At 44.9% G+C, this 14,862-nt stretch overlaps 1 protein-coding gene and 1 long non-coding RNA gene across 3 annotated transcripts in view; one reads left to right on the forward strand and one right to left on the reverse strand.

Annotated features, from left to right (window-relative positions):
- Positions 1-14,200, reverse strand: part of STAU1 (staufen double-stranded RNA binding protein 1) — a 1,155,286-nt gene extending 1,141,086 nt beyond the window's left edge. Inside the window, exon 1 of one of the 2 annotated variants that reach the window (XM_069651277.1) lies at positions 14,061-14,200. The gene's annotated coding sequence lies outside the window, so the exon portion shown is untranslated. The remainder of the gene's footprint in view (positions 1-14,060) is intronic. The other variant, XM_069651276.1, reaches the window with a different exon arrangement.
- Positions 14,201-14,240: 40 nt separating this feature from the next.
- The window catches only part of LOC138580609 (uncharacterized), a 62,445-nt gene continuing 61,823 nt past the window's right edge, over positions 14,241-14,862 (forward strand). Inside the window, exon 1 of the long non-coding RNA XR_011304300.1 lies at positions 14,241-14,363. This is a non-coding gene — a long non-coding RNA (uncharacterized lncRNA). The remainder of the gene's footprint in view (positions 14,364-14,862) is intronic.

Here is a 14,862-nt window from a genome sequence, read left to right on the forward strand (position 1 = left end):
GACTGAGCGGCAGCGAGTTCCAGGCTTTGGGGGCTAGTACTTCAAAGCTGGTTCCACCCCCTTTAGCTGTTGAATGTTGGGACAGAGTTGGTGTGAGTATTGGTCACGTATTGGCCTATGGGCTGGAGCCTTGTGTATTCTTTTCGCTAGGTAGGCTGGGGCGGTCCGGGCATGGCATCTGTGCGTGAGGGCCATGAATGTTATGCGCTCTTTGACAGGGAGCCAGTAGACATCCTTTCTTGCCTGGGAAATGTGCTCTCTCCTGGCGATGCGGAGTGCAGCTCTAAGGGCGCCGTTTTGTGCAATTTGCAGTCTGTTGATGTTAACTGAGGAGGTGCCTGGAAGTAGGATGTTGCAGTAATCCAATTTTGCGCCGATAATGGCTCTAGCGATGTTGAGGCAGTTCTCTGGCAATAGGTAGGGTTTCACAGCATTTATAATTTGAGGCGAGTGCTGCTGAGGAGGATATGGCGCTGGCTTGCCTATCCATTGATAGGGTGGAGTCCAGGTAGACACCAAGGGTTTTTCACTGCAGCAGAGGTAGTAATGACAATGTTCTCAAAGCTGAAGGAGCTGTATTTGTCGTCCAGTTTTGTTAGGAATTCTTTTGGGCCTACCAGTAGTATTTCTGTTTTTCCCCATTTAGACATAAGCCATTGGTTGCCATCCAGGCCCGAATGCGTGCATGTGTGTCTTGGAGGGTGTTGAGGTCTTGCTCAGTTAGGGGAAGAAGAATGTGTGTGTCGTCGGCATAGTTAGTAAAGGCTATGCCGAAATCTTCCAGGTCGCTGAATAAGGGGAGAGTGAATAGATTATAGAGGGTGGGGGAGGTGCCCGAACCCTGCGGGACACCACAACCGATTGGTGATGGAGAGGCGGAAGCCTGGTCAGAGAAGACTCTTATAGCTCGATCATCCAGGAAGGATGTGATCCAAGCAGTGGCTGCTTGGGAGGAATGGGCTGTATCAGTAAGATGTTTACATAGGACCTTGTGGTCAACCAAGTCAAAGCCTGCAGAGAGATCTAAGAGTAGGAGGAGTGAGGACTTGCCTTTGTCCATGGCTTCGAGTAGTTGGTTCTTGAGGTCAAGTAGGGCTGACTGTGCCGTGTCGAGGGCGGAAGCCAGATTGCCTTTTTGCAAGGATGTTGTGCGCTTCTAGGTAGGCCTGAATCTGTAAATATGCAGCCTTGTCCAGAATTTTCAAAAGGAATGGCACGGTAGGGATTGGGCGGTAGTTTGGGGAGTCAGGGTCAAGGGTAGTTTTTTTTTTTTTAGTAGAGGCCGAACCCATGCTTCCTTAAGGCTGAGCGGGGCGGTGCTAGTGGCAAGGGAGGCATTGATGAAGGTGGTGACAAATGGGGCAAGGGCTATCGCACAGTCTTTGAATAAGTGAAAGGCTCATCTTAGAATTTAATGTCTGCAGCGTAATGTGACAAAGTATGCAAAATACAACGCAGCTAGTATCCCTACTAACGTACCGATGTAAGATTGCCTACGCCACAGACCAGCTTGACGTTGGTCGCGCCAGTTGCGAAAGAAATAACCACTAGAACTACAATTCACCTGGGAGTTGTAATACAGTGATATTTCGCCTTCTGTTTTCAAAAGGAGCAATGCAGCGTTCAAGCTACACAGTCCAACAACATAATCTAAGGCGGAAAACGAGTTTCAATCTACATACACAATTCATAAAAATGTATTTCTAAACTGAAATAAAACAAGTTGATAAATGGTCTACAATCAATCAATATAAAAAGCAGAAGTCCAATTTAATCTGCATCAATCACGTAGCAAGCACAATGTATAAACAGTGAAAAGCTAGCCAGCGAGGACCATGCTGCTTATACATGCCATAGACCAGCTTGACGTTGTCGCACGGATATCATAAGAAAAACACCAAAAAGAAAGGCGGTTAATTGGCCTTTTGACAATCCTACTGTGCAAGTGCTTAAGGAGATAAGTGCAAGGGGAGGGGGTAGAGTGAGAAGTGCAATAGTGGGGGGAATGACAGGGGGGGCAAAGTGCAATGGGCAGGTGGACTGGGGAGGGATAGTTTGGGAAAGGGAGCCCAAGGGCAAGTGCTGGCGAAGGATGCTGGGAGGGATGTGGGGGGGGAATTGATCAACCAATTTCATATTCATATATATGCATATGTGTATTTGGGAGTAGGGGTGGGAGGAATCTGGACACCCCCATAGCAAACACATTTTTAAAACTGTTGAATTCAGGTCAACCAAAAATGCACGACCCAACGGCAGACTTTCAAAATGGGGAGAAACTTTACACAAACCCCCATGAATCAGTTGATAGGGAGAAGCCATGACTTATAGGAGTGGCAGAACACAGAAGGTATCAGAATTGAGTGATAAAGAATAAAAAATGTGTTAGGACCGATTTTTTACACTCTGGCCTGGTGGACAGATGTATGGAAGCCAACTTAGTTTAGGGACAGGGACAACTCTGGGAGCTGTATCCAAACCAGTTGAAGTTAGCAAAATGAGTGGTCAAGGCTACGTCTCAGGAGGGGTGAGCCTGGTAAAGGGCCCTCAATGAGCACACAGTGAAAAGTCAAGGAAAACACTTAGACAATCGGGTTTTAAAAGTACTGTTTTTTTATTAATTTTTTATTTATGGCCATATAACACTATGAGAAATGACTACAACCATGTAGTTTCACACAATACCAAATACAAAATACATATATACACAATCACTGGAGTAAGGCAAAATACTTAAACTGCTGCAAAGGAAGGCAAGTTTAGTATGTAGCACTACAGGTCCACAAAAGATACAACACTAACTTTAAAAGTCCATCCCCAAGAAGTATGGGGCCTTGTGCGCAAAAGTTGTTCCACAAAGTTTTGTGAGATGAGAAAAAGTAAGTGGAGGGCTTCTGGGGTCCAAGGGAGAGTTCCAAAGGGTAGAGGACAAGTTAGCCTAGCTAATAAAAGTGCGCCCCACTTTTTTGGAATGCTTACACGAACAACATGGCAAAGACAAACAGTTAGAAAACTTTTGGAGTTTGAGGTTCAAGTACGTACTGTTACAACTCACCCCCATACTCAGATTCTTCTTAGGACTTGGCATGTCTTCTGAAGAAGGTCCAAGGTTGCTTTTCCCGCCTTCAGCTACGGTCCTTGAAGCCCAGGGGTTGCAAGTTCAAGCACTTCTCCAGTCGGCGCCAAATGCCGTTGTAAGGTCTTCAGGTTGAAGAATGCAGAAGAGCTAGATGCAGGGGCCCGCTCAGTACAGGACTGGATGCAGAAATGCTGTTTTAGACGATGGCCACTGATGCTTGGTGACACCGGGGAACAAATCACGATCGGACTTCACCTCCTATCTCGGGTCCCCATGATGCTGGAACTATGCAATTTGGCAGAGACGAGTTCTGTAGCACATGCTGTTGATATCCAGAGTTCCACGCCTCAACGCGGAACTGAGATGTCTACAGCACAGTAGCCCAAACTCTGAGCTGGGCAGCCATGGAGTGATCCAGAGGCACTTCCAAGGGTTCTTCTTTGCAGGACTTGGAGCCGACGTCGAGAATGGATGTTCCCTCCACTCCAAGGGTCGAAGCTCCTTTGTAGGACTCATTCCGGTCTCATATTCAAGGGGATAAAAAGCCTGTTGGTACCATGTAAAAAGTAATTTTGTATGGTGGATACAACTTCAGTTATGAAGACAATTAGGATTCCGGCCTTCCCACAATTCGAGGTAATAGAAAGTTGGTGGGATGATCGGTTATGGAAGTAAGGTTTGAATCAGGAAGAGGCTGATGATTATTCGACTCAGGAGTAAAATCGATTAAAAAAAAAAAAACGGTAGCTCCTCCCTGGAAGGGCATGCCAAGATATGATTAGTATTTTCCGACTCGCTGTAAAATATAGAACTCAAAAAATATATATGTGCCGGCAATTATATGAAAAATTAGGTTAGCTGCCATGTTGTTAGATTTTTAGAACTCAAAAGTGCAAAACCCACCTGTCATTTTGAAATACTATTCCTCCCCACCCCCCCTCATTCACACCCCTCCCCCAACTCCTAGTCCTATTAGCAGGCAGTGGGCGCATTGGGGGAGAGAGAGAGCTGGCCAATCCGTAGCGTGGGAATTTTGATAATGGAGTATCATTAGCACTATATCTTGGAAAGTTCCAATCTAAGAGGGGACTTGCAAGAAAACCACTACGGAAAGAGACCAGGAGAGCTGTCTAACCCATCGGGGCACCGCATTGCCAGGGGAACAAAGCTAAACCAAGGCCTACCTAGAAGGAGGGAGAAAAGGATACCCAGGGACTTTGCTTGGAAATCTGGGAGCCCTATCTGAGAGATGTGTGGCTGGTAAGACCTGGCTGGTGGATAGAGGCTAGAGGTGCGAGCTACCTGCCTAAAAGAGGGTCCTAGGATCTGGCGGGCCTCTTGAGCTATCTCCCATGTAAGTAGATATATCCCAAAGCTATCAATTGTGTGTGGAGCTACCTGCCTTAATACCTTTCCCTTAGTGGTTGAAGGGGAGGTCAAAACTGAGTAGACCCTGTCCATATTGAACTAAAAAGTTAACTCAATTAATTCTCTATTGAAGAACACTCTATCCAAAGCTCTACCCAGTTCCATTGAATTGTGTTGGAATCTGTGCGTTTAGCCCTTACCTGTGCATTGGTGGGTGCTCTCCATTAGTGGCGGGGGTGGGGGGGGGGGGTGAAAGCGTGTATATCCTTAGCACAACTAAAAATGCAATTAATTTCAATAAGGTCATTTATCACGGGGTGATGTTTTTGTCAAACTTCGAAATTGACAAAGGATTATCCCAGTGCACTGTAAATGACTCGTCTGTAAAGTAACTGAGTAACCCTGCTGTTCAACTGAATGTGCGAGTGTTCCCAAAACGAGAATCCCAACAACTTGGATTTTCATTGTAGGAGTGGTGCAAAAAGAAATTCCCCATGTATTCCCTTGCATCCAAAATGAGAATTACAAAACATTGCATTTTACCTAAATGAAAACCCCAAACGATTTTCCTATGTGTTCCCACTCCCTGTACCTTGTATTCAGATTGGAGAGGTCATATCTAATGTATGCCTGGAGGGTGGGGTTGCTGGGAGAAAGGAGTATTGTGCTAAACTAAGCAATCACTGTGCGTTTTGTATTTTTACTATTGGTTAATTTTCAAGAAATCTGATGTAAATTGTGACTGCAAACTTCAAAACTTTACCTGTGTTTTATAGCAACTGAAAGTCCTTTAAACCTAGCAAGGTAATGTAGTACAGAAAAAATAAAGCAATATCCATATGGGGGACCCAAGGGAGAAAGGCAAACAAAGAGGTGAACAACAAAACAAATACATTGGTCATTCATGGCACAAATTAGACAGAATTGCAAATTGTTCAGTTCATAGTGCCAAGAGCCGGAATTTTTAAACAATTAGGAGACAAGACAAAATAATAAATCATCCATAAGCAGCATAAATTCAGTAAAGTCCATACCATGTGTATATTAGGAAACCATCAGATCAGGGAGAGAAGAGAGAAAGGGGAAAATAAACAAAGGTTTAATACCCCACACGATCGTAAATTTACAGTGGAGCCCGTGAGAATTACTCTTCAATCATTTACCATACTGGACTTTTCTCATTGGGATCCTATTCTTCCTTTAGTTCGCAATTGATTCACACCTCACTGCAGGTAAAATTTCTAAGCCTTTTGAATAGCCAATTCGAATTGTATGGCCCACTTAGAACTTCTAAGCTAATGAAACCTTTGTTTATTTTCCCCTTTCTCTCTTCTCTCCCTGATCTGATGGTTTCACCTCTTTGTTTGCCTTGCTACCTTGGGTCCCCCATATGAATATTGCTTTATTTTTTCTGTACTACATTACCTTGCATGTACCAAAATCTTGTAGCCTCAGTGGAAGAGCAAGTGCTCGAAACACGTGTCAGGCTACCCTAGTCTTAATTAAAACTACTTCACCAACGTGGTCTTAATCAGCGTCTGTGCGCAGTGTGTTTGGAAAACCTTTAACCAATTCTACCTACCTGGCGTAAGACTTGGCAAGTCCCGCCCCCAGCACTCACCTGCAGCGCTTTTTCACTATACTCAAGCCCTACAGGTCTTTGCGCTGAACCTCGCCATTCCCCCCTTTGCCAACCAGTGTTTTCCTTTAAACCTAGGTTAGTCAATTGGTGCAAGAAATTTTAATTTGTGATATTGTGTAGTGCCACAGCATTGGTAGTTGATGTCTTTGTGATTGCCTAAGATTCTTTGACAAAACAAAATATAATAATAATAATAATAATAATAATAATAATAATTAGGCTTTTTATATAGCGCTACAAACCCTCAGGTATCCGAGCGCTGCTTATTATTACCCACGGTGTGTGGTGCTCATTTATCGACCTCGGAAGGATGAAAGGCTGAGTTTGGCCCCGCCGGGATTCGAACCTGCGTTAACAGGCTCTGCACGGGTGTCAAAGCGAGCGCTCTACTCGCTGTGCCACTTGACCGGCTAAATATATATTCTTACTATACACCGGCCTGGTTCCTAACTCATTGGTGGTACAGAGGGTATTTGTTGGGGTGGTGCGAGACAGGTTGGAGGCCCTCACTAAAGTTGAATATGCATAAGTGCTTTGGGTGCACGCCACCTTGCTTGGGGGTGGGGGTGTAGCGCAGGGACTTCCTGAGCTGAGTGACCGCCTAATTAATCATGACAAAGCAACAGGCCAAGCACGGTTATCATGAGTGAGGGTGGATGGCGTGCAACAGTTCATAAGAAATGCTTGAAAAAAAGATCAAGGTAAGATCCATTAGAAGAGGGTCATGCCAACGTCCATCCTGGCATAGTGGCTATGCTCTGCCAACCCCCATTCAAGGTAAGATCCATTAAAAGAGGGTCATGCCAACATCCATCACGGCATAGTGGCTATGCTCTGCCAACCCCCATTGAGAGGTAAGAGGGTTGGCATAGCCATCAAATGGCCAATTGAAAGGAGTGTGATGAATACACGTTTCCAATATTAACTTCAGGGCATGCAAGCATATAGGAGGGGCAAACCATAACACAGTAGACTGTTGGGGGCATGCACGGATCCAAGTTCCTAAAAAACGGAGTTGAGTTACGACTTGTATTAATCAAGTGTAGGGAGCATGGAAACATAGGATGGATACAAATACAACATTTCAGGCTTCATCAAAAGGCAACAGTGTAAGAATAGATGCACAGCAAGAATATACATGATGATGTGTCAAGCACCACCACAAAGGATACATAGTAATGTCAGTCACCTTCAAAACAGGTGAAGCGAAAGCCGGAATTCACTGCAAATGGCAAGTTAACACCTTGGTCTCAAGCAGAAGGGCTACAGAAATGGTGAATTTCAATCAGCTGGAGAATTGGTAGTGCTATTAAGGGGCACAGTTGAACATCGGGCTCCATCAAAAGGTAATTTTGGAAGAGGACTACAGTGTGTGCACATACATCAGCTAGGGCACAATGAGAGGCTGAATACACCAAAAGGAGCACAGGAGTTAGCCCTGGTCTAAAAGGATGAATTTAGAGCCCTTCCTGGGGTCATCTGATGATCATCGAACTACACTAGAAGTCATTCCCACATCATCAGACGTCATCACGCTGTTAAAGTCATCAGCAAATATCTCAGAATGGTGGATGATGATTTGGGGATGAGCTTAGGATGACTTAATGAATATGCTAACATTATCCCCATTTTAGAAAACTCTTTGTTCCCGATGCTTTTAGGATGACCTACTGATCACTTCAAGAGATTGCACGTTTGTCCCAGATGATTTGGGGATGATTCTGGGATGACCTGCTGATTACTTCAAGAGCATTGTCATGAAACATGTTTGTTCTTGATGATTTGGGGATGACTTACTGATTACTTCAGAACATCAGAGTTTGTAGGATGATATGCGGACCAATACAGAATGTCATTCTGCTTTTGCTTAGTTGCACTTATGCTGAATGATCCCCCACTGTGGCAAGTGTAAAGCTTGAGACTATGTTGGGCGAAAGTAGAAGCCAGAGGCCTAAACATAGCATGCACCCGTGAGAATCCTTTGCCATCCCAGTCAAAAGCAGGCACCCATCACCCTCACAATCCCCAATGTGGCATGGATAAAGCCCGAGACTATGTTGGGCCAAAGTGGAAGAAAGAGGCCTAAACATAGCATGCACCCCCTGGGTGAGAATCCTTTGCCATCCCAGTCATAAGCAGGAACCTAGCACCCTCACAATCAATACATTTCCATGATGACTTGTTAGGTAAGAATTGGTGTTGTCCCACTGTGTGAGACTACACAACACTTATCTGCTTGGTATTAGGTAAGCCCACCTTTTGGTATAGGTCTGAACTACACAGGTTGGCAGTGTGACTGAGCAGCCAGGCCTATTTCAAGAGGGATAACTGAGCAGTAGAGCTGTACAAATGAAATCTGTAAATACAAGTAGCCAAGTAACACTTACACTCAAGGTTTCAGTTATAAATAGTTATTTATTTAATGAAAATATTTTTTTAAATAAGCATTCTTTAGAAAGGCAATTCATGTAACAATGTAAATATACTTTTAAATTACTTTTCAGAATCAGAGCAAGTTAGTGGATAATCTTTGGATATGCTTCATACACAATTGCTACACCATGGGGCGACTTCAATCACAAGGACAGTAATGGCATTTATATATCACACTTGCAGATTCTGAGGTTGCAGAAAGGAAAGGTTTAAGGAAAGAAAAGGTTAAACAGGTTCTCAGTATATGTGAGGACAAATAAATCTTCCAATGAAATCTAGACAAGTCTTTCCCAGCAGTAACCGTCTAAAACAAGTAACCACTTATGAGGGACAAACCATATCAAAGTCAGTGGGATAGAAGAGTCGGCATGGACCCAGGACAGCCAAAGTCAATTTGAAACAGTCTATGGAGCTGAGACACTTCTTAGAATCAAATGTCTTGCACAAAATTAGAGAGTTTATTAGAAAATCACAGGTAGGGTCGCAAGCTGTGAAAACAGAGTTTGAATCAACTCTAAAAGTAAGCCACTGCAATTCCCAACTGAGAAAAGCAAGGCTAAAAGACAGTGAGGTAAGTACCCTAAGTCTAAACAGTACCTCTGGTTTGGAAGAAGAGTGGTCCAGCTGGCTTCTGTCCTGCTACAACGTTGCAGACCCCGTATTCCTGAGCCTTAGTCGTGGGGACAAGAGGGAGGACATCTGTAGGGCTCCTGCGGAGGTAGTTGGCGGCTACAGGCTTTTTTCAGTTCAGCGGCACTTAGCGGGTTTCAGCGCTTAGTAAACAGCACTGTTGCGGATCTCTGGTACCGGTTGGGCTTCCTTCACTCCTTGGGTCTGGTGAGGGGACTCTAGCTCTGGTCATCCTGCTTCGGGAGGGTCCTTAGGAGACTCCTGGAGCTTCTAGTTGGATTTCAGACGTTTCACTCGACTACGGATTACTCGACCCTGGCACTTAGTTCTTGCAGCAATGAAGAAGTACAGCTAGACAGGGAAGATGGTCCAGAGCAGTTCGTCTCTGGGTTAGTTGGTCCCACTAACCCAAGGGGAGAAGTCCATTCCGGAGATTCTCTGTCTGAAAAGGGAGTTTCAGCACAGCAGCAGGGCTTCACCGGGCAATTCAAAGGTCCAGGAGGATGCAGCAAGCTTCGTTCACGGTTTCTTCGTCGGGTGTTTCTCCCAGTGGTCGACTCTGCCTCTAGTCCTAAAACCCTCGACTTTTAAGCAGGTTTCTCCCATTCATGCACAGCCTAGGCTGTCAATCACACATTAGGGTCGCTGTCCTGAAAGGACTGCCAGCCAGCCAGCCATTCAGGACTGGTTGCATTTAGGCATTCCTAGAGACAAAGGTCAGGGGAGTTTCGGGATCCTCCCTCACACCCCGTCCTTCCAGACACACTGGAGCCAGAGGCGGGACTCGGGGCTGAAGTGCGCCAACGGAAAGACAAACTAAGGGCTTCAATCTGTTTGACGCACAGAGTAAAACCCAAGAAAGACCTCACAACCAGAAAATGGCAAAAAAAGAAGACAAGGGCCCTTTTGATAAAATGGTCACCCCTGGGTGCTATACTGCAGCTGAGGTTTCATCCTGCGGTAGAAAAACACAATGGTAGGAACCACTGCCACTAGTCATTTAAAAGTAGGGAGGGTAACATACAAATGTTACATGAGAATGTCGGATAAGGGGCTACTAGGTAACCCCACAGCACTCCACATAAAATGGTGTGTACTGGACCCACAAAGAGAAAAGGTAAGTAAAGTCATTTTCACTTTACTATTCTTGGGAACAGTAGTTCACACAAGAAAAGGTATTTTAAACCTTATGAGAAATCTAAAGGATTTCTCAGTGACACTGCACTGAAGTTGATGTGTGTCACCATACAAAAAGTAGATGCATATGGAGTTTGTCAGACTCCCAAAAGAGTGAAAATACATAATCCAAAAGGTCAAAACACATGATGCAGTGGGAAAAGGGTCTCACTCACTCCAGGGTTAAAATTAAAAAGTCCTACAGTCCAGCAAAAGAGCTGGGGGTCTCTAAGGTTGATGGGAATTAGCACAGAAGTGAGAATTCTCCCTAACATGACTGCCCCAATATATGCCAGTATTCACATGCACTCCTTCACACAATATTCATGTTTGCTTTGCGCAAAATCCAATAATCAACAACCATAACGAAAAGTACCTCCAGGATAAAATAAATCAAAAGAAAAGGATCCAAAAAAGAAAGAGGCAATAAACAAACGAAACCACAAAATCCCATCAACTACCCACAACCTACCAAATACAAGCAACAACAAACCACAAACAGCAAAGACTAAACCCAAAAGACCATGAAAAACACCAATCGAAAGAGGACGCCCACTAAGGAACACAACCCAAGCATCATGCCTCGCTACAAGAAAGACGAAGAAGCCAGAAAAGACAATAGAAATAATAAGAAATCCCAAACCACTCGGGAAGGCACAGACCAGCATGATCCCACAACCCCAAAAAACTTGACAAACATCTGAGATGGCCCAAGAGACATACAAATAATAGAGCAAAGACAGACTACAATGCTTGCTACCTGTCCACATCCGGCAACATGGTAAACAAAAACAGCACAGCAACAATGAACCGACAGCCAACAAGCTTCACGAATACAGACCCAACCAGGACACCAAACGGATGACAACTAATAAACCATCCCAACCCGGTCTCCACCATGGACAATACCCCAACCAGAACAAGGAACAAATTGGAAACCATCACACTCACTCTACACCCCCTATATCGCCAAGACTGAAACAACAGAGGGGTAGCAACCCCGTTTACCACCCGGAAACGAACCAACCCCACCATAAACCTCATCTGTCTACTCGACAAAGAGACTGACCAACAAAGAACCACCCCACACAAAAGACTCAACCGGGAAAAACCCACCTGGAATGGAAAACCAACTAACAACACACTGGTCAGAACAAGCAATACTAACAATTACACAAAAGGGAAATCCAGCAAACTACACTGCAGCTTCCTCAACATTAGATCCATGACAAAACACTCAACAGAAACCAATGACCTAAGCGAAGGAGGCACAGACGCGCTCTTCCTTACATAAACCTGGCTATCAGACAACTATAAAGCCATCGCGAACGAAGCAATACCCGACAATTATAAATGAATACACGCCAACAGAGAAAACCGAAGAGGAGGTGGAATCGCAATTATACACAAAAAACACACCTGAGCATCTCGAATCATCACAACCAACGCGGAAGACTATGAATCCCTCCTAATCAAGATAGAACTCAACGACCAATCCAACATAGTATTCCTACTGATCTACAGACCATCTTCTTACAACCCCAACTTTGCAACAAAACTAGCGGACGAGGCAGCTATGCTACCAACCCACCATGACAACCTAGGTGAAATAGATCCCACCGATACAAACATAGATACAACAGAAGACAAACTCAACAATTGGATCACCAAGGCCATTGACCAATTAGCACCAGCTAAAACATTCAAAGCAACACCACCAAAACAACTGGCAGCAAAATGGTTCACAGAAGAACTGAAAAAACACCAAAAAAACAACCGCAAAATGAAAACAAAATGGAGAGAACAATACACCAGTCAAGACTAAATAAAATACCAAAGACAACTCAAACTGTACAAAGCAACAGTCCTCAAAGCAAAAAAAATAAAATAAAACTACTACGCCACAAGAATCGGCAAACAATTCATAGAAAGAACTCCATCACCCCTACACAAACACTTTGTGAAAGTCACTTACACCAGAGCAGGGTCTGTGTAGTAGGTGCACAGCAGTTACTGCCTTTTATCGGGCATCAGCCTGCGCAGGTATTATTATATATGTAGTCATTTGCACCAGGGCACAGTGTGTGTAGTAGCTGCACAGCAGTTACTGCCTCTGCAAGCATTATCCTGTGCAGGTATAATTATATATGTAGTCATTTACCTTAGAGTAGGGTCTGTGTAGCAGCTGCACAGCAGGTACTGTGTCTGCGAGCCTTAGCCTGTGCGGGTATTATGTAGTCACTTGCACCAGAGCAGGGTCTGTATAGCAGCTGCACAGCAGTTACTGCGTCTGCGAGCCTTAGCCTACGCAGGTATTATATATGTAGTCACTTGCACCAGAGCAGGGTCTGTGTAGCAGCTGCACAGCAGGTACTGCGTCTGCGAGCCTTAGCCTGCGCAGGTATTATATATGTAGTCACTTGCACCAGAGCAGGTTCTGTGTAGCAGCTGCACAGCAGTTACTGCATCTGCGAGCTTTAGCCTGCGCAGTTATTATATATGTAGTCACTTGCACCAGAGCAGGGTCTGTGTAGCAGCTGCTCAGCAGTCACTGCCTCTGCGAGCCTTAGCCTGTGCAGGTATTATTAGATATGTAGTCACTTACACCAGAGCACGGTCTGTGTAGTAGCTGCACAATAGTTACCGTGTCTGCAAGCATTATCTGGCACAGGTATTATATATAGTAACTTACACCAAGAGCAGGGTCTGTGTAGTAGCTGCACAGCAGTGACCGCGTCTGCGAGCATTAGCCTGCGCAGGTTTTATTATATATGTAGTCACTTACACCAGAGCAGGGTCTGTGTAGTAGTTGCACAGCAGTTACTGCGTCTGCGAGCCTTAGCCTACGCAGGTTTTATTATATGTGTAGTCACTTACACCAGAGCACGGTCTATGCAGTAGCTGCACAGCAGTTGCTGCGTCTGCAAGCATTGGCCTGCGCAGGTATTATTATATATGTACAGGGTCTGTGTAGTAGCTGCACTTTCAGCAGTTACTGCGTCTGCGAGCCTTAGCCTGCGCAGGTATTATATATGCAGTCATTTACACCAGAGGAGGGTCTGTGTATTAGCTGCACAGCAGTTACTGCATCTGCGAGCATTAGCCTGCGCTGGTACTGTTATATATGTACAGGGTCTGTGTAATAGCTGCACAGCAGTTACTGCGTCTGCGAGCATTATCCGGCGCAGGTATTATTAGATATGTAGTCACTTACACCAGAGCACGGTCTGTGTAGCAGCTGCACAGCAGTCACTGCCTCTACCAGCCTTAGCCTGTGCAGGTATTATTAGATATGTAGTCACTTACACCAGAACACGGTCTGTGTAGTAGCTGCACAGCAGTCACTGCGTCTGTGAGCCTTAGCCTGTGCAGGTACTATTATATAAGTACAGGGTCTGTGAAGTAGCTGCACAGCAGTTACTGCCTCTGCAGGCATTGCAGAGCCTGAACCGTACCGTAAATGAGCTTCGGAGCAGCTACTGTGGCTATGCCAACAACAGGCTGCCCCGTGTAATTTCAAAACCAGGTGTTTAGAAAATCACGTACTTACAATATTTAATTTCAACAAGTGATAAGTGCAACACAAGAAATTACAGCTTCAACGTGCATTCCTAGAGGTTTCAAAACGGCTCCTCTTAACAATATAACACAGGGATAAGAACCTCTAAGTCGATGGATGCTAAAAGAAATGCATATAAAATTCACTACAAGAGTTGGATCGCATACACTCACCTGATGCTGCCTGGAAACTGGACATAAGCGTTTCGTAAAGGGTAGTTTTCTAGTTCCCATTCAAGGAACAGACAATAGCAACACTCCGCCTCCCTGCATCACGTGGGTTTCAACGTCCGCTTCATCACATGGGTTGCTCTGCATCACGTGGGTTTCAACGTCAGCTTCATCACGTGGGCTGCTCTGCATCACGTGGGTTTCAACGTTCACGTCATCATCATTTTTGCACGAGCTGGAAGGAAAGGCGGCGCGAGAGCGATGTTTCCGTTGCAAAGCACATTTCGTATAGTTGATTGTTATTTGGTAAGTCTTAACATTTTCTCATGTTGATTGTCATTATTGGGTAAAGGGTATTTCTGTGTATTTTGGTGGTTTATGATGTGCATCAGGGGTGAGAATTACTTTAAAGTACAGGCGGATTCCGTTTTATTTCGATGTATTTTTGGGATATGAAACGTGCATCACATGGGTGAGGCAATATTGGGGAGGGGGTATTGTGTATTTTGGGGGGAGAGATTTACTTAAAGTACCGGTGGATTCAGTTCGTTTTGGGCTTTTCTCATGCAGATGTGCGACGTGTTCCATGGAGTGAGGATGGGCACAGTGCGTTCCTCCCGTTCCAATGGGACTTCCACTGTACCATTGAACAGTACAGCCAACAGTCGTCCTCCCCGCTGGAGGGGGAGGGAGAGGGTTGGAGGATTTGGTATGTGCAGCAGATGGGGATATGTGTTTTATGCAGACAGATGCATATGGGTAAGAATTTCCAGCATAACTGTTCTGGGAGGGGTGATTTGGCATT

Source organism: Ambystoma mexicanum, chromosome 3p (assembly GCF_040938575.1).
Source record: "Ambystoma mexicanum isolate Mex_15411 chromosome 3p, UKY_AmexF1_1, whole genome shotgun sequence".
In the NCBI taxonomy this organism is placed as follows: Eukaryota; Metazoa; Chordata; class Amphibia; order Caudata; family Ambystomatidae; genus Ambystoma; species Ambystoma mexicanum.